Source organism: Staurois parvus, unplaced genomic scaffold (genome assembly GCF_062004578.1).
Source record: "Staurois parvus isolate SC_StPar_1 unplaced genomic scaffold, SC_StPar_1.0 ptg000014l, whole genome shotgun sequence".
In the NCBI taxonomy this organism is placed as follows: domain Eukaryota; kingdom Metazoa; phylum Chordata; class Amphibia; order Anura; family Ranidae; genus Staurois; species Staurois parvus.
This window is the reverse complement of record NW_028317810.1, coordinates 7,136,956-7,158,374: the sequence shown is the minus strand read 5'-3', so window position 1 is coordinate 7,158,374 and position 21,419 is coordinate 7,136,956. Positions and strand designations below refer to the sequence as shown.

Below are 21,419 nucleotides of genomic sequence, written 5' to 3'. Positions count from 1 at the left end.
AGTCACTGATTGCCGCCATTACTAGTAAATAAAAAAAAATATTCCATTTGTAAATGCTATAACTTTCACATAAACCAATTCATTTACATGTATTGTGATTTTTTTTTTTTTAGCAAAGACATGTCGCAGAATACATTTTGGCCTAAATGTATGACGAAATTTGATTTTTAAATTTTTTTTACTGGATATGTTTAATAGCAAAAAGTCAAAAATATTGTTTTTTTTCAAAATTGTCAGTCTTTTTTTGGTTATAGTGCACAAAATAAAAAAATGCACAGGCGATCAAATACCACCGAAAGAAATCTCTATTTGTGGGGAAAAAGTTCATTTTGGTGCAGCGTTTCATGACTGCGCAATTGTCAGTTAAAATAACACAGCGTCGCATCGCAAAAAATGGCTTGGTTAGGAAGGGGGGGGTAAATCCTCTGGAGTGTAAGTGGTTAATGAGGACAAATACCTTTTCCCCACAACCCTGGCCAGTGGTTGGGATGGTCTGTGGGTGAGGTGCTTATAGGAATCTAGAAGCCCCCTTTTAGTAATAAGGAGGCCCCCAGATACTAACCCCCTCCCCTTTCTATGTGAATGGGTATGGAGTACAGAGTACCCCTACACATTCACAAAAACAAGAACTGTAACCTAGAAATAAAGACACCAAAAAATAAAAATCTCAAAAAAGTCCCTCAAAAATCCATCATCATTATGATGCTCACTACCTGCTGACTCACCAAAAACAAAAACACCCAACAACCCCACACACAACCAATCCTGATCCTACTCATAGCAGAATGACAGTCCCCCAAGCTGTCACTGAGCAACTGTAGCCATGGCCATATTTAATCAATGTAATTGCCCAAATATGGTCCCTGGCTATATCTGGTGAGTGTTGTCACTGCAGTCCCTGCCTCTTTGCTTACATGGCAGGGATTACTGGTGACATTAGCGGTTACTAGGGATGCAGTTGGTGCAAGCAACTGTTGCTTCCTTAGCAGCCATTGACAGCCGCAAGCTGTCATATATAGGAGTGGCAGAAATATCACTTCTATATATGATGTTCAGTTCCCATCGAACATGTGTCTAAACAGCCAAATGTTTTGGCATTTGTCTGAATGCCCGAACAGCCAAAACTTAGGTTTGGCCCAAACTGTTGGCTCATCCCTAGTGAACTCAACACAGTGCTGAGTTCATCTCTCTGTGTCTTGCTTTCTCCTCCTATTAGCATGCATCTTGTCATCACATGCACTGATTGGCTCCAATAGGTTGATGCCAGGTTCAATTCAGACAGATACTTACACTGCTTGCATTAAAAGAAACACCGTACATTAAATGTTATGTTAATGACCACAGAGCTGCATTGATTTGTATGTTCTATATCTTGCTAGCATTCAAATTTAAATTCACTTACTGTTGATTGGTGTAAAGCTTGCAGTGCCGCTCTAATCTGGAAAAAGTATCCCCGCCGGTCATAGTTACGGGAGCAGACACCTGTGCACCATTCAGAGGTGTAAGGATACTATTAGAAGAAAGAAGAGATGCCGCTCACCAACCCGGTGCTTGTGCAGTGGATGGATATGGCCTCAGCAAGAGCAGCTCCAGCCACACCACTGACACATTTCACCCTCACCGCCGGGGCTTGGTCACAGAGGTCAATCCCCAGTGGTTGGGGTGAAATGCATCAGTGAACGTAGCTGGAATAGCGCTGGTTTAGGCCGTCCACTACACAAGCACTGGGTTGGTGAGCGGCTTCTCTTCTTTCTTCTGACAGTGCACTTACTGTTGATTTGACTAATTTCCTCTGCTGGAAGTCATATTCTATTCTTTTGGTAATATAATACTTGACAGAAAACAGAAAACAATATGCATAGAGAAAAAACAAATATAACCATCCCATATTCATGTATAAATCATGTACATGTTAAATTAAAATATATAAGTATAAATGGTGTACCAATAATATAATTTACACTAAGCTGAGGCACAATCCCTCCCAATGACACCAAAGATGGGGCACAATTCCTCTCACTTATACCAGTGATGAGGCACAATTCCTTTTAATGACACCAAAGATGGGGCACAATTCCTCTCACTTATACCAGTGATGAGGCACAATTCCTCACAATGACACCAAAGATGGGGCACAATTCCTCTCACTTATACCAGTGATGAGGCACAATTCCTCTCAATGACACCAAAGATGAGGCACAATTCCTCTCACTTATACCAGTGATGAGGCACAATCCCTCCCAATGACACCAAAGATGGGGCACAATTCCTCTCACTTATACCAGTGATGAGGCACAATTCCTCTCAATGACACCAAAGATGGGGCACAATTCTTCTCACTGATACCAGCGACGAGGCACAATTCCTCCCAATGACACCAAAGATGGGGAACTATTCTTCTCACTGATACCAGCGAGGAGGTACAATTCCTCCCAATGACACCAAAGATGGGGCACAATTCCTCTCACTTATACCAGTGACGAGGCACAATTCCTCTCAATTACACCAAAGATGGGGCACAATTCTTTTCACTGATACCAGCGACGAGGCACAATTCCTTCCAATGACACCAAAGATGGGGCACAATTCTTCTCACTGATACCAGCGAGGAGGCACAATTCCTCCCAATGACACCAAAGATAGTGTCAATGGTTTTTGCCCACTAACGTCAGGACCTTTTTTAATCCCAATTCAGCCGCCCCCCCCCCCCCCCCCGAAAATCTGAAGGACAGTAAACTGGCCCTTTATTTGGAAAGTTTGGAGACCCCTGTTTCAAAGAGTAAAAAGTACATTAGGAATGTTTACTGAAATCGGTACTGTAGACTTCTTTATACTGTTTTGTTATGAAGTTGCTATGGAGAGTGATGTAAGGAAATTTGGATCACACATACCTAACACCTTGGGAACTGTGAGAAGTACATATACATCTGTCTAGGGTGTGGAAAGTGAACAGCTTGGGAACTGGCAAGCATCTTAGAATTAAAAATGCAAATTGGAAATGTTCTGGAAAGTACACAGTAACAGCTGTATACAAGCCGTGTAATGCTTTTATCACTGTGTTCTGTCACATGCTACAAATTCACGGGCTGTTTTACACTTCAGAGATGCTACTCCAAAATACTCTGTTAGAACTTCCACGAGGAATGACATAACATGAGTAGGAGCATCTCCAGGACTCAGTGAAAAGGTAGGTAAATGCTAAACATGAGACTAATCTTCAATGCAGCTTTTTTTAAACTATGCGTACCATTCACTGTCAACTGCAGACAATACCTGTGTTAGATGAAAAAAAAAACATGTTTGCATTGTATATATCCCTGTTTCTGCTTTTCATATGTAGTAACCTCTGCTGAATTAGTACTTTGGAATAAGTGCATTTATCTCTGGAATAGAAGAATAATGTGCACGACTGATGGGCAGGGATACTTCAAACCTTGGCAATCATCCCTGGTCAATAATTCTAGTTGAGATAATTACTAAAACTGAAAGTGCAAAATCTGGTGCAGACCAATCAGCTTCCAGATTTTATTGCCAAAGCTTAATTGAACAAGCTGAAGTTAGAAGCTACCATGCACTGCTGCACCGAATTCGGAGTACTTCAGTTTTAGTAAATCTTCCCCCTAGGAGTCTATCAAGTTGTAATTTTTAGGCTAACATGGATTGTGTTCTATGCACCACATAGACATTCATTATTGTACAAGACACGCATATGTGTGTATATACAGTATATATATATATATATATATATATATATAATTTTGACTTGTAATGCCATTTACCTTGCAAGCTAAGACACTACTAGGCTTTTTTAGTCGAACAGTTGTAGGGAGCCAGGCTCAACTGGTATTGGCAATGGTGATCCATGCATGAGACAAGAACACCCAGGACCAGTCTATACAGGTTTGTCCTGCACTTCTATTTAGCAAGGTAGTAAACACCCCCTGTGTTGCTATCTTTTTGAATAAAAGTGCAAGTTTTATTTACTAAAACTAGAAAGTGCAAAATTGATGCAACTCTGCAGAGAAACCAATCAGCATCCAGGCTTTATTGCTAAAGCTTAAGTTGGCCATACATTTGTCAAATTCCAAAAGAATTTTCTTTTGAATATCTTTTCTAAGAAATTTAGTTCGAATTTCGCACCATTAATGAGTTGCAGAAATGGACGATTTTCGGGTGGCCATTGAATTTGAGTGATCGAGCATGTTAGAAATTTTTTGAAAATGAAGAATTTTGAAGCAATGATGGGAGAATCATGCGAGAAATATAAACAAAAAAGAAATGAGCATTAGCTGTGACCTAGAAAGAAAAGAAAATTCCTGGTCATGAAAATTCTTTTCTGTAGCAACACAAGGTGAAATTGAAGGCTTGGTTGGTTGAATTTCAAAATCAATGGTGGCACCATTGGATTACTAAACACATAAAATTTCCGATTTTCTAAAGAAATTTGTTTGGAATTTGACCCATGTATGGTCTGCCACCATTAGGCTTTTTTTAGTCGAACACTTATAAGGAACCAGGCTCAACTGGTATTGGCAATTGTGAACCATGCATCTAAACAGGTTTGTCCTGCATGTTTATTTCCCATGGTAGCAAACAACCCCTGTGTTTGCTACCTTGCTGAATAAAAGTTCAAATTTTATTTACTAAACCTAGAGAGTGCAAAAATTGGTGCAACCAATCAGTATCCAGGTTTTATTGCTAAAGCTTAATTGAACAAGTTGAAGTTAGAAGCTGATTGGCTACCATCCACAGCGGCACCAGATTATGAATGTACCAGTTTTAGTAAATACACCCCACAGTTCCAAAACAGAAGGGCTCTGTACAGCAAGTCTATAGCATAATACAATAAGTCAGTTCCTGACTATTGCAGGCCATACACGGGTCGAATTCTAAACAAATTTTCTTTAGAAAATCAGAAATTTGGTGCATTTTGTAATTGGATGGTGCCACCAATTATTTCCAAATTCAACCAACCAAGCCTTCAATTTCACCTCATGTTGCTACAGAAAAGAATTTTTCATGGCTGGGAATCTTCTTTTCTTTCCAGGCCACAGCTCATGCTCATTTCTTTTTCAATTATATTTCTCACATGATTCTCCCATCATTGATTAGAAATTTGTTCATTTTTTAAAAAATTTCCAACATGCCCAATCACTCAAATTCGATGGTCACCCAAAAACCGGCCAATGCTGCGGCCCACTAATGCTGCAAAGTTTGAAAGAAAATTCTTAGTTACGATATTCCAAAAACATTTGTCCAGAATTTGACAGATATATGGCCTGCATAACACTCAGTACTTAGTCTTTTAACTCAGCTACAGTCTCCCATGGCAGGCTGAGAAACAGCCCTGGATGTAAGTCAGCTCACATATATAAAAGTCTGTGGACATCTGAGACTAATAACGAGGTCTGGCTGCCAGGTAAAATATGGACGTAGAACTAGAGGCTTAATGCTGCCTCTACAAAGCCACTTGGCTCCGGGACCCAGAGTGGAACCCATTAGAATTAAAAAAAAAAAAGTTTGCTGTCTCCATATCAGTCATCACCCCTGGAGTCCCTCACCATATGTTGGTGAGATACCTAGGTGGAGCATGTACACCATCCACAATCCTGCCAATCAGTATCTCACGCAGTGTAACAAACTGCTAAAAGCAAAGTGTATTACACAGTAAAATTCAACAGTTTACAAAATGCTGTACTATTCTAGGTCAGGAAAATGAGTTCTGATAGATCTTCTGTTTTCCGTTTTTGTTTTGTTTTGATGTTTATTATTGCTAGAGTTGGCTATGGAAACTGGTGTAATAGCAGCAGCTCACTATTTTTACTATAAATTCTAGCATATGGCCCTGTTAGCTGTTTTGGCAATGCAATGGAAAATTTTAGTAGTGTATGTAAAGATATATATTTTTGTTCAAACTGCTCATTTTTGAAATATAAACAACTTTTGAAATGGTTCTAAAAGGTAAGACATACTTCAGACTTGAAGTGTTACTAAACACACAACAGTAAAATCAGTCTATATATGCAGTAAAGCATGCTTGTTCTACTTACTGTGGAACCTAGGGGGGTTAATCCTCTGCATTGTGTAAAAGGATGTTTGATCCTGACTTTTCTGAACCTCCCCTTCTTCCACAGTCCCCAATCCATTTGCTGATAGTAGTGAGCTTTGAGGCAAGCTGCACATGCTCAGCTTGGTGTGTATTGCTAGAGTTTTTTTTTTCTTGGGAGAGTTCATGTGATCAGCCCAGGGTCAATCAGCACTGTCCAGACAGAGGGAGAGGGGTCTTGTAGCCTCATAGGACAAATAGGGAAGCTTTAACAAGCTTTACAAGCTTTAAACAGTGCTCTCCTGGACACTGTTCTAACTGCTGATGAGAAAAGGTATTTAGCAGTTTATATTTACTAAAATAATTGCATTTCCATGTTCTGTGTACTGTGAGAGACCAGATATAGTGAATGTAGGCTCCTGGGTTCAGTAACACTTTAATCACACATGAAACAATCAACATTTTTACTAGAAAATTACTTACAACCCCCAAACAATATACACTTTTTATTCAGAGTTTAGCATCAAGTCAATTAAACTCCTGGGATATTGATCTATTAAGTAGCAGAGGGGGTTGTTAATCCGTTTCAGCTGCTTTAGTGTTAATGAAATTAACAACAGGTGCACTACATGGGCAACAATGAAACAGCCCTCAAAACAGGAATAGTTTTACAGGTGGAGGCCACTGACATTTTTTCCGCTATTCATCTTTTCTGACTGTTTTTCACTAGTTTTGCATTTGACTAGGGTCAGTGTCAATACTGGTAGCATGAGGCTATACCTGGACCCTACAGAGGTTGCACAGGCAGTCAACTCTTCCAGGATAGTACATCAATATGTGTCATTGCCAGAAGGTTTGTTGTGTCTCCCAGCACAGTCTCAAGAGCATGGAGGAGATTATAGGAGACAGGCAGTTACTCTAGGAGAGCTGGACAGGGCCGTAGAAGGTCCTTAACCCACCGGAAGGACCGGTATCTTCTCCTTTGTGCCAGGAGGAACAAGCTGAGCACTGCCAGAGCCCTACAAAATGACCTCCAGCAGGCCACTGGTGGGAATGTCTCTGACCAAAAATCAGAAACAGACTTCATGTGGAGGGCCTGACGTCCTTTTGTGGGCCCTGTGCTCACTGCCCTGCACCATAGAGCTCGATTGACATTTGCTATTCAACACCAGAATTGACCCACCACTGGCGCCCTGTGCTTTTCCCAGGTGAGAGCAGGTTTACCCTGAGCACATGTGATAGACATGACATAGTCTGGAGAAGCCGTGAAGAAAGTTATACAGCCTGTAACATCATTCAGCATGATCGTTTTCATGGTGGGTCAGTGATGGTCTGGGGGGGCATCATGTTTCGGTCCATCCAAAGCCGCCAGGTTGCACCTCAGACTGTCCAGACGCTCAGTGATGCCCTGGTCCAGATCTGGGAGGAAATACCCCAGGAGACCATCCGTCATATCATTAGGAGCATCCCCCAATGTTGTCAGGCATGCCTACAAGCACGTGGGGGCTATACTGGGTACTGTTCTGAGCTGCTGCAATGATATTTCAGCAAAATGCACTAACCTGTTGCATCATTTTTTCACTTTGATTTTCGGGGTGTCTTTGAGTTCGGTCCTCTGTAGGTTGATAATTTTCATTTCCATCACACCTTGGGGCATCCTTACGTTACTAACCATTACCCAGCCAGTCCATATTCATATAGATATCCAGCATGATATTTTTCCCCATTGAGATCTGATGTGTTTTCACAGTGTTCCATTATTTTTTAAGCAGTGTACATTTTCTGAAAGCAAAGTCCTTGGAGGATAAAATAGTTGGAGTTGCAATTTTTTATGTCATATTTGCACAGGAGTTTATAAAAGCAAATTTTCAGGAAAAAATACACTTTAATGAATTTTCCTGCACACAAACACAGTATAATGCCCAGTTTTTGGTACAATGTAAAGGATGATGTTATGCTGACTTAAATAGATACCTAACATGTCACACTTTAAAATTGTGCATGCCCATGGGATGGCAACAAACTACTATACCAAAAATCTCCCTAGGCGAGACTTTAAAAGCCTTTCCAGGATACCAGTTATGCAGGATGTCCTGCACTAGAATTATTGCTCTCACTCTGATGTTCATGATGAAACCTCACAAGTGTGGTGTGATCACCGTTTACATATGTGTGCGGGACCTATGTGTAAGTTCGTATTTGCGAATGAGAATGGGATGATGGGTGTGCTTTATTATTTTTTTATTTATTTTTATTTTAATTTATTTTTTTGACACTGCACCTTTTTAATTGAACTTTATTGCTATCACAAAGGATGAACAACATCCTTTGTGATAGCATTAACTGTGACAGGTCCTCTTTATGGAGAGATCTATTAGACCCCCATATCTTTTCTTTGCCCACCACAGCAGTTGATGAAACCAAACTGGTTTGATTGGCTCCTTTACAAGCTGTTTAACCACTTGGATCACTTTTACAAGAAAGAGAATGGCTGGCTGAAAATGCTGGATACTCCAGCTGCAGCCATGACCCATATATCACCTCCACTTCCCAAAAAAGTATATTTTTGTACGTCGGATGGGAAGTGGTTAGCAGAATAATTTTCTGGCCAGCCAGTAGTTCTGTCTTAATAAAGCTGCAATATGCAGTGACCCACATATAGCTTTTCTTAGAGGAAAAGGCAAAAAAAGATAACAATACGTGCAAAATAGCAGAGGGAAATAAATGGAATTTCAGCAAGAGTGATGTGTATTTAATTAACATTATGAATGATATTTGTTCAAACTTGCAGTTGTAATCTTCCATACAAATGAATTGTTTTCTGACTACACAGAATTCTTGGGCTTTTACATAGTTACATAGTTAGTGTGGCTGAAAATAGACTAAAGTCCATCCAGTTCAACCATTAAAAAAAAAATTATAATCCTATACCCACAGTTGATCTAGAGGAAGGCAAAAAAACCCATTGTGTAAAAGTGCGTATAGTAACATTAAAGCAGAACACTGTAAAAATGAATATTCCATTAAAAAGATTAAAAAGATAAATACATCAATAAACATTTGCTGTTCTTTTTCACTACTAGATGACCAGCCAGCATCATTCCAGCCACTTCTCTAAAACCAGGCTGTCTTGAACCCTCCCCAGCCTGTGACTGGAGAATGAAAGGAGCAGAAGCATAGTGATGAGCTCATCTCTTTGTCACTCTGTTTTCTCCTCCTTTTAGCATGCTTCTTGTCAGCACTTGCACTGATTGGCTCCTTGTGCTACTACTCCCTTTCACACGCCAGTTCTGCCATACAGGGACTGCAACGTGTGATTCAGGGTTCGTTCATATGTGCGGCTTTACTGCTGCCCCTCTAAAAAGGGATCTGTGTGGATTGCTTTTCAGAGGGTGTTTACCAGGCAGTGAGGAAGTGCTATGTTGCCTCCTAACCACCTACTTTAACCTCAAAATACATACCACTGCACTGCAGCTGCATGCGTTGCTCATGGTTGCAGGGCAGGTGGCCCCATACACTTGGATAGGTCAAGTAACATGCTGTTTATTTTTAGCCACAGCCTTGAAGCAAAACATCGTGGCATCAGCTTGTGTACAGTCCTGAGCTACTGCATCACAGTGGCTAAATGGTTAGCACACCCAGCTGGCAGTACTAGGGTCATTGGTTTGAATCTCAACCACGGCACCACCTGCCTGGAGTTTGCATGTTCTCTCTGTGCCTAACCCCCTATGACTTTGTGCCATCGCACGAAACGCGTCAGGGAGAGGCTACAGCGGTGTGACATCACGCCGACCGGTGCCACGAGGGCCCCGGCGGCCATTTGCATACTTATATGGGTCAGTATTTTTCCTTGCTCCTACCTGTACCTATTTGGAATAAACACTGCTTGTCATAAGGATATCACACTATCTGGCCTCCTTTTGTTCTTTGAGCTCCAGTGGGAGCCATCTATATCTGCAGAGTTGCTATTCCCAATTGTGGCAGCACTAGCAAGCAGTGAGGGGCATTTGACCAGATCTAACCAGACCCACATAAGGATCATTGATGTCCTAAAATTATCTACTTTAAATGCGCATTGGGATTGCGTATCTGGTGAGTGCGCAATCTTTATACATCCATCGCCTCACCCACGGATCCAGCCATTATATTTTTGAAGATCATTTGGGATCTTTTCTATTCACGCTATAGACTGTATTTGGTCTAGTGCCCAATCACTTATTAGTCACCATTAGGTGACGTTTTTACTTGCACCTTGGTATTGGTTTATGTTATTTTATTGTATTTTATATCAGGATGTTTGAATATAACATGTCCATATGTTTTAATGTATAATTTTAGCGCTGTACCTTGCTTTATTCTGATTCTCTCTGTGCCTGCATGGGTTTCCTCCAGGTACTCCGGTTTCCTTGCACACTCCAAAGACATACTGGTAGGTTAATTGGATCCTTTCTATATTGGCCCTAGTATGTGTATGCAGGGCTGCTGTTAGACACCATGGGGCCCCATACAGTCAACCTCACAGCCCCCCCCATAAAACACAGGTTACTATGCTTCAGTTATGAATAAACAAAGTCTGTGATTAGTACCATCACCTATTGTGTTCATTCAGGAAAGAAATGTGAATGTAATATGTTTATCTGACCCTTCCCCCACTCTCCATCCTGAAGGACCCTATTGTGTGCTTGCAGCTTCCAGTGGGAAAGAGCAGAAGGAAGCATCACTGCAGGGGTGGGGGTACACAGGGGGCAACGTATGGTGCACAAGGAGGGTGATGGGTGCACTGGAGGGCAATCATTAAAACCGATCCCCTGTATAGCTCTCTCTGCAGTAGCTTAAAGCCAGCAGGAGGGAGAGGAGAAGAAGCCCCCCCTCCCCACCATGCCAACCATCCTCTCTACTCACATCTGATTCACCCAGCTACCTGGCCCCCCGGCTGGCCTGGGCCCTGTACAGGAGGACTGGTGGTATCCCCTCATCCACGGCCCTGGCTGTATGTATGAATGTAAGTTAGGGACCTTAGATTGTACACCCCTTGAGGGTTAGGGACTGATGTGAATGTACAATATATATGTAAAGCTCTGCATAAATTGACGCCACTATATAAGTACCTGAAATAAATAAGTGCATGCCCTAGTTTACGTGGGTGGACACCATTCCTCCCAACTTTTTAAGATGGGAACAAGGGCCACCTATTGGCAAATGTATGTAGGCCACATGCCCCCCCCCCCCTCCACCCCACCATACCCTCTTAAAGGTGAATAAGAAAAAGAAAAACTAGTTCTTTTTTTATTACTACTGTTCTTTTATATTGGCTTTTAAAATTTACAAATGCAACCATTTAAAATCAATGGATGAAAGGTTTAGCACTGTAAAACACATTTTGAAAGATAAAAATTAAATTTTTTACAATTATATAGATCAGACCAAAATGAGGGACAAATGAGGAGGAAAGAGGGACAGAAGGACAATGTTCCAAATCATGGACAATCTTTCGAAATCAGGGACAGTTGGGAGGTATGGTGGACAGGGTGCGGTAAAACTAGGGTTGCCACCTCATCTCTTTAAAACCAAACACATATTATTTACACAGGTTCTGAGGCTAATTTAATGCACATAAGGCACTAAGTGAATTTATTATTTACCACCTTAATCAGCCACAGAACCTGTGTAATTATTATGTGTTTGGTTTTAAAGGGATGAGGTGGCAACCCTAGGTAAAACCATGGCTTGACTGTGTGCTTCTACCACCCCTCAAGGTCGAATTCAGGTTCCTGCGCTGCTTGTAATAAAAAAAAAATACATTTAATGGTGTATTCACGATTTCTGAGCTGTATTAATGTGTGGCTTTTATATCAGCCTAGAGTTCAGCTTTAAACTAAAAAGCATTATTAATCGTATACCATAATAAAGTCCATGGAGAAAATTAAAGTGGACGTTTTACACAGTGCAATGAAATTGCAATAGCCTGCTGCTGTGCTAGAAGCTAGCGAACTGTGTGATTATAACCTACGTGTGATCCTTTAAGTCATAGCAGGAAGCATCGGGCCCCATGGGGTCATGATATAGACCTGCTGACATCATTGCATAGGAATGTCGCTGCCTGCCGTGTGCAGCGCACTGACATTATTACACACTGATGTACCAGTGTTGCATTTTATGAAGAAGATGTTCTATTAAAGATACACTTTGGACTAGGAGCTGCACTTCCCCTATAAGCAGGGGCCCAATTCTAGTTCTTGAAAACTTCTCTCAAAAAGACATTTGATGGCAAAAGATCTGCCAGTTCTCAAACTCGCCATATAATTGTCAGCGTTTAGAGCCTTCCACAAGCATTCAGGTTTGGCAGACACCACATGCAAACCACATGTGTATTAAGATGATGTCAGGTAGATAAAGAGTTAAGTTGGATGTTCTCTCTCCATTGTTTTACCTCCCACATCCTACCCTAAACCATGTCATTTTTAAATGCTGAAATAACTAGCACTGACAATACAGCTCGCCCACCTTTTCTGGGCAGCCTTCCAGGTTCTTATATATCAATTAACCCCATTCTCTGCTGACGAAACTTTAACCACCATACAGCAAAGCCCATCAGGCTGACAAAACATTAATAAAGAAGAAGCTATAAAGGTGGGTCACTTTGTCGCTGTTGCAGTAAGAGCGTATGGAACAATATACCCACATGGAAGACAAATATATTTGAAATATATTTTTAAAATATTCTTCCGAAATATATTGAAATATATTTGAAATGCTACAATTTTGGCCATATTCAATATATTTCAATATATATATATATATATATATATATATACATATATACACATATACTGCATGTTGAAATGCGTTTTTAGTTCAAAATATATGAAAAATATTTTTAAACATGCATTTCAAATATACTTAGATTGTACACTCCTTGAGGGTTAGGGACTTATGTGAATGAACAATATATATATGTGTAAAGCGTTGCGTAAATTGACAGCGCTATATAAGTACCTGAAATAAATAAATAAATATTGTATGTCTTTAAAAATACAAATCTACAATTTTGGAATACATTTACAAATATATGTAAAAAATATATGTTAAAATGACTTTTTTATATGTTAAAAAAAATCAGAAGAATATATTTAAATAAAAATGTTTTAAAAATGTATTTTTTTAAATATATTCTTCTGATTTTTTTTTAACATATTAAAAAGTCATTTAAACATATATATTTACATATATTTGTAAATGCATTTCAAAAATGTAGATTTTTATTTTTAAAGACATACAGTATATTTGAAATGTATTTTTAAAAATATTTTCATATATTTTGTAATAAAAACGCATTTCAACATGCAGACATGCAGTATATATATATATATATATATATATATATATATATATGTGGACAAAATGTAGCTTTTCAAATATATGTCAATATATTTGGGAAGAATATAATAATTTTTAAATATATTTCAAATGTATTTTTCTTCCATGTGTGTACCTATCTCCTAGGATCAGCTTTAGCAAACCACTGACCTATCTGAATAGGCTCAGGTGCAATATTTAAAAAGAACCTGTCACAAGTGTAATATATTACCATGTGCCCTAATGAGCGTACAACACCTAGTGTTCTGTGTACTCTTGTAAAGGGTGCACTGCTGGCATGGATATGCTGTCTGAGAACTATTACAAAACCACAGTATTTAGTGTTCTTCACTACCAGGGCTGAGCACTGGGCAGTGACGTCACCTATCCAGCTGGTGGAAAATGACATTTACCTCTGCATCTGTTCATAAGGAGATAAATCCAGTGTTTGTTCTTGTGTATTCAGACTTGCAAAGCAGAGTGCTAAGTTGAAATTATTGCCCATAGCAACTAATCAGGATTCTTGTGTAATCTTTCCAGTAACTTAAAGGTAAAAAACAGTTTTAAAGTGGTTGTAAAGGCTGAAGGTTTTTGTTTTCACCTGAATGCATTCTATGCAGATCCCCTGCAGCCCCCCAATACTTACCTGAGCCCAGTCCCGATCCAGCGATGTGCATGAGAGCCAAGGCTCTCCCAGGACTTTATTGCCTCATTGGCTGAGACACAGCACTGGCTCCCACTGCTGTCAATCACAGGGGTGGGACTGAGCCACACTCTGTGTCGTCAGTGGCTTCACTATGGGAGTGCAGACAGCACCCAGGAGATACCCACCAGAGGGCTGACATATCTCTCGTGTCTGCTCCGGCCCAGGGAAGGTCAGTATCCTTAGCTGGGATGAGCCGCCATGTTTCCCGAGTCCGACCCCCATTAATCCCTATAGGGAGAGCCGGAAAGATGGCGGCACCCGTGAAGCGGGACCAGGAGGTGGAGACTCAGGGTGAAAGTGTGTGTGGAGAGTATGGGATGAAGATTTCTGCTGCACACAGAAGCTGGTGATCAGAGAGAAAATGAGAGAGAGAGAGAGAGAGAGAGAGAGAGAGAGAGAGAGAGAGAGAGAGAGAGAGAAACAGCAGGTCAGTGTTTGTGCAGTGTACTTCCTTCTCTACCACCAGGGTTAGACATTCATCCATCCCCACAGCCCTCTGATGTCACTGAGACATGGGGCATCCAAACCTTCTCTATTGCGCCCCTACATGCTGACATGGTACATTCCATCCAGCACCCCCTTACATAGTGTCATGGTACAATCCATTCACAGCCCCCTGTATACTGACATGGTACATTCCATCACCCCCCACCCCCACACACACACATACTGACATTCTACCCATCACCCCCTACATACTAACATGGTGCAATCCCCCCACACACACACACCTACTGACATGATATATTTCATCAACCACCCCACCCCACCCCAACATACTAACATGGTACATTCCATTCATTCACTCCCTCCCCCCACAAACTAACATGGTACATTCCACGCTGAGCCCGGGGGGGTGACACCATGTTTTACTGCGCTCAGTTTGTCCCACCTGCGGGGGACCCAAGAAGAGGAGAATCAAGACTCCTCTGTGCAAAACCATTGCATAGAACAAGTATGCTTGATGTGTTTATATTATTTTCAAGAATAAAAAAAATTGAGACTTTAGAACCACTTTAAAGCTGAACTTCAGGAATAAAAAATTCTGGATGCAGTCCCACTGCAAGGGTTACCTGCTTGTTTGGGTCCAGAGGCCTGCAGAAGATTTACTTACCTGATCCTCCGCTCCTCTATGCTGCTAGACTGCTAGACTGGTACCCGCAGCATCTTCTTTCTATCCTCTAGTGATCTAAGGTTCTGACATCATCACAAGGGTTCCTAGCCTTGCATTGGACATAAAGAAACACAGTCTAGTGCTAGTGCATGGGGGAGCACCTTTTGCTGGGGAAAGGATAATCAGGTAAGTAGAAATGATCTTCACAGCTTCTAGGCTAAACAAGCATTTAATCCTTGCAGTGGGGATGAATTGGGGAACATTTTCAGGTCTCCTGGAGTTGGGCTTTAACCACTTGCCCTCCCGAAGATTTACCCCACTTCCGGACTAGGCCATTTTTTGCTATTTGGTGCTCCGCTATTTCAAATAATAATTGCACATTATTATTGTCATGCGATGCTGTACCCAAATGAAATTTATGTCCTTTTTTACACAAATAGAGCTTTCTTTTGGTGGTATTTGATCACTGCTGGGTTTTTAATTTCTTGCACTATAAACAAAAAATACCAAAAACAATATTTTTTACTTTCGGTTATTAAAAAAATATATAGTAAACTCAAAGTTAGTCATACATTTAGGCCAAAATGTATTCTGCTACATGTCTTTTGGTAAAAAAATCCCAATAAGTTTATATTAATTGGTTTATGTGAAAACTATAGCGTTTACAAACTATGGTATAGATACTGGAATTTACACCTCTTGTATGCTATACGGCACTGTGCTGGTTTAACTGACAATTGAGCGGTCATACAATAGTGTACATAAATTTAATTTTTCAATTTTTCCCACAAATAGAGCTTTCTTTTGGTGGTATTTGATTACCTCTGGGTTTTTTATTTTTTGTGCCATAAACAAAAAAAGACTGAAAATCTTTTTTAAAAAATGATTTTCTCATTTCTGTTATAAAAAATATTTACTAAGCTCAAAGTTTGTCATAAATCTAGGCCAAAATGTATTTTACTACATGTCTTTGGTAAAAAAAAATCCAAATAAAGTGTAAATTAATTGGTTTGTGTGAAAGTTATAGGATCTACAAACTATAGTATGGATACTGGAATTTACACAGCTTTTACTTTCTGCTTGCCTATCACATTTCTTGAGGTGCTAAAATACCAGGACAGGACAAACACCCCCAAATGACCCCGTTTTGGAAAGTAGACATTCTAAGCTATCTGCTGAAAGGCATGTTGTGCCCATGGGAGTTTTTTTTTCCCATAAGTATTTGGAAATTGACAAATATATATATATATATTTTTTTAGTTTTTTCAAGTTTTTTGAAAATTACACTTTTTTTTTACACAACGTTGTCATTTCAATGGTATATTGCTTACACATGCCATGGGTATATTTGGAATTACACACCAAAATATATTTTGCTGCTGCTTCTCCTCAGTATGGGGATACCACATGCGTGAGACTTTTTGGCAGCCTAGCCTCATACAGGAGCCGAAATCCAATGACCACTTTGAAAGTCTGATGGTGCGTAAATTCCTCATCTCACTTCCTCACTACCTATCTATAGCACAATCCCCCCACAAATGACCCCTTTTTAGAAAGTAAACAACCCAGAATATTTGCTGAGAGGCATGCTGAGTCAATAGAATACTTTATTTATTACCACAAGTTTTTGGAAAATGACAAAAAAAATATTTTTTATTTTTTTTTACATAAAGTTGTCATTTAAATTATATATTGCTCACACAAGCCATGGGTATATGTGGAATTACAAACCAAAATATATTTTGCTACTTCTACCAAGTATGGGGATACCACATGCGTGAGACTGTTTGGGAGCCTAGCCACATATAGGAGCCCAAAATCCAATGACCACTATGAAAGCCTGAAGGTGCGTAACTTCCTCATCTCACGTCCTCACTACCTATCACACTTTTGGAGGCCATGAAATGCCAGGATAACATATTCCCCCCATGACCCCTTTTTGATGAGCATTTTTCAGATTTAGGTTTTAAAGAATAAAAAAAAAAAGAAAAAAATGTTTTCGTTTTCTCTCTTCATTTTCCAAAAATTTGTGGCAACAAACGAGATCTGCAAAATACTCACCATGCCTCTTATCAAATTCCTTGTGGTTTCTACTTTCCAAAAAATGGTCATTTGGGGGGGGAGAGTGTACTATTCTGGCATTTCAAGACCTCCAAAACTTTGATAGGTAGTCCGGAAGTGTACTGAGGAAATAAAGCCCTTTAAAAGCCTGAAGGTGCTTATTGGATTTTGGGGTCTTGTACACGGCTAGACTGCCAAAAAGTCTCTCACATGTGGTATCCCCGTTCTCGGGAGAAGTAGTAGAATGTATTTTGGTGTGTAAGTCCATATATATCCATGGCATGTGTGATCAATATATCATTTAATTGACAACTTTGTTTAAAAAAACAAAACAAAAAAACATTTTCCAAAAACTTATGGTAAAAAATAAACTCTTCTTCTGAATCAACATGTGTCTCAGCAAATAGTTTGGAGTGTCTACTTTCCAAAAAGGGGTCATTTGGGGGGGGTTGTTATCTTGGCATTTTATGCCCAGCATTTGAAGCTTATGCCACACATCACTCACTCTTCTAACCACTTGCAATGTTTTTGAAAAAAATGCACGTTTTTCATTTTAATGCACAAACACACAATATATTGGTGAATTGTTTGGTAGAATAAAAAAGATGATGGTACACCGAGTACATAGATACCAAGCATGACATGCTATAAAACTGCACATGCCCCTTGCAACGGTGACAAACTACATACATTTTCAATATCTGTAGACGATGCTTTAAAAGCCTTTACAGGCTACCATTTTAGATTTACACAGGAGGTCTAGTGCTAGAATTGCTGCCATCGATCTGATGTTTGCTGAGATACCTCACATGCATGGTGCAACTGCTGTTTACATACCAACACAGGACCAATGCTATAGCACGCCATTGAGCACATGCACAGGGGTGCCGAGGGTGTTTTTTTTTTTTTTTAAATTATTTTTACACTGTCCCTTTCATTTTTTTTAATCACTTTTATTGTTATCACAGGAAATTTAAATATCCCCTATGATAGCAATAGGCAGTGACAGGTATTCTTTTCTGAGAAATCTGGGGTATCTTAGACTCTAGATATCTTCTCTGCCCTTAAATCATCTGATCTCACTAAGATCGGTGTGATCAGATGCTTTCCCAATTTAAAAATGGCGCTGTTTGTGTCTGGTGAAACTGAATGAATTTTAGAAAGGATCTACTTCTTCCAGTTGCTTTGTAAAGCACAAAAGCATTGTACAGAGCCAACTGAAATAAATCTTCAGACAATTTTTTTGTACTAGTGTCTGGCTATATATGGCTTCATCATCTGGTCATTGAAGTCCACCCCTCCCATGTTAAGGTTATAGTCATCGACACAGAGGGGCTTCTCAACAACACCAGCTGTCATGGAGATTTGGATGATCATGTATGCATGAATGGAAGACAGGACGAAAACATCCCGTTTGTCCTTCCACTTCACTGCGAGCAATTCATAGTTTTTTCAAGCTGGCTTTCTCCCTCTTTCTAAGACAGGTATTTACAAGCCATTGGGGGAAGACCCAGCGATTAGGTTGCACGGTGCCACATGCGCCAATTCCAAGATTGTACAAATGTCTAAATAGTGGCACGCTTATATAAAAATTGTCCACGTATAAGTGGTACTCCATATGGAAAAAGGGTGACACCAAGTCCCAAACTATCTTGTCACTACTACCCATGTAGTCTGGGCATCCGGGGGGCTCCACATGACTATCTTTTCCCTCGTAAATCCAAAAATTACATATATAACCTGTTGCCCTGTCACAGGTCTTATACATTTTGACCCCATATCTGTCACACTTGCTGGGGAGAAATTGTTTGAATGCAAGGCAGTCAGAAAAGATAATGAGATACTCATCAACATAGATATTTTGCTGGGGAGTTTCCACATCTGCTTAGGGTGATTTACAAGGGGCTGAATTTTGTGGAGCTGGTCAATTTCTGGGTCATTCTGAGGATGACAGAGTGTATTGTCATTGTGATGCATAAATCGCATTATATTCTCATATCTATGCCTGGCCATGGCAGCAGAGAACACGGGCATATGATGGGTCTGTGGACCAATACAACCGCAATTAATTTTTTTTAGTAATGCCCATGTTGAGGTTAGGCCTAAAAAAACCCTTAAAAACCGTAGTAGGTTTCCATGCAAATGGTCTGGAAAGGTTTGAATGGGGTTGGCAGTGATAAATTGTTGTGTGTATAAATTGCTTTGGTCCACAATCAATCCATAAAGATCTTCCGTGAAAAACAGCTTCAAAAGATCAAGGGGAGTAGTTAAATTTGCTTTGCTTTGCTGTTCCACCTGAATTCCAGGTTGGGCAGTGAATGGAGGAAGTATGGGTGCTGCAGAATTTGTGCGCTGCCAATCAGGATTTGCAAGCACATCTGGAAGAATACGGGCCTGTGTGCGAATTCTTGGTGGCTGCGGGACACTACTTGTGCTCACCACCGCACCAGCTTGTACTGCAATTATGGGACTCGCCACGTCACCAAGTGATACTGCAGTGCTGGTATGAAAAAGACCAGAATGTACTAGGCCGCTGGTGCTCGCCAGTTCACCAAAAGTACTGGCACTCTGCTGCATATCTTAGGCTCAGAGCTATCATATGGAAGGGAGAAAACCCTCAGTCTTCATGCCAGCACCATGGCTAAGTGTTTAGCACTTCCACCTAGCAACACTAAGGTTGTTGGCTCGAATCCCAACTGCAGCACTACCTGTGTGGAGTTTGCATGTTTTCCCTTTGCGGGTTTCCTCCCACACTCCAAAGACATGCTAGTAGGTTCATTGGCTCCTTTCTAAATTGGCCCTAGTATGTGTATGAATTTAATTTAGGGACCTTAGATTTTAAGCTCCTTGAAGACAGGAACTGATGTGAATGTACAATATATGTAAAGCGCAGCATAAATTGATGGCACTATATAACTACCGACGATAATCTCCAACAGAGATCAACTCAGAGCTTTCACAAGGCTTCCTTTCCTCACACCTGGTGGAGAACAGATTGGTGGAGGACAAAAAAGTAAGTTATTTTAAGATACTGCAGGTTGGTTTTAAACAGAGTGTCAGCTTAGCTTCCCCTGCCCCCTCTCCCCTGACATTTTTTTTTTAATTGCTTTATACGCAACTTTAATCCAGTTATTTTTTTTTACCAGTCCAGTGATATCATAGGTAATGTAATGACATATGAGCATCACTCAACCTGCAAGTACTGAGAGTCCAGACAGTCAGTGACACACCATGTGGGGCATTTTATCACACAGTTTGGGCTCACAGTACTCTTGGAGTGAGCAGCACTCACATGTCATTACATGCCACCAAAGGAGAAGGACATGTGACGTCACCAGCCTTGCCAGAGGATTGGAGGATTAAAGGTATGGATACAAAGAAGTGGGATATATGATGCTGGCCATCATTCAACCTACAAGAGGACTGGTGGCCAGCTGCAGAGGTGGATAAGAAGGGCTTTGTAGATCATAGAGTAAAACTGACCATAGATGATTCTTTTGTTCCATTAAGCCTGCAGGCTGCAAAAAAAAAGAAAAAAAAGAAAAAAGAGATTCCTCTATCCACACAAGTGAGGTGGATGGAGGAATCCCCCCTGCCAGGACATTGTATTCTGCCAGCGGGACTGTTGCTATTACAATGCTGATGTTACAAGATGAAAGTATATGCAGTGACTATAGATATCATTTAATAATTTCCTGTAATCACCCATTTTATTAAAAAAAAATCCTTTATGACTAAATTCTGGAAATTATTCCACTTTCATTGTAATTATTTCCTAAACTTTACACCATAATTTTGACAGAGTGTATGTTGAAAATTATTGTTCCTTATCTTGGTAAATATAGGGAAGTGAACAGCCCTGACATCTCCACACTGATACATTGTTTCTGACAGTCATGGAACTGTCTGTCATTAGGCTCAGAAAAAAATTAAAAGAGAAGTATAAAAAAGTATCAATCTCATGCTTTCCAAATGTCTGAGAATTTTGGAAATTGTCAAGTTTCCTTTACCTATTAGTAAAAACAATCATTTCAGTATGCTGCCAATGAATGGGGAACTCTACTTTGTAAAGTTTATACGCTTTTTGTAACTGATGTTTTTTCAATATGTACACTATCTCTTACAAATAAACAATT

The 21,419-nt window shown here is 40.1% G+C and overlaps 1 protein-coding gene across 2 annotated transcripts in view; it reads left to right on the top strand.

Annotated features, from left to right (window-relative positions):
* The first annotated feature begins 3,065 nt into the window (after positions 1-3,065).
* Positions 3,066-21,419, top strand: part of CMKLR1 (chemerin chemokine-like receptor 1) — a 147,628-nt gene continuing 129,274 nt past the window's right edge. For both annotated transcript variants that reach the window (XM_089677056.1, XM_089677064.1), the window contains exon 1: positions 3,066-3,187. The gene's annotated coding sequence lies outside the window, so the exon portion shown is untranslated. The remainder of the gene's footprint in view (positions 3,188-21,419) is intronic.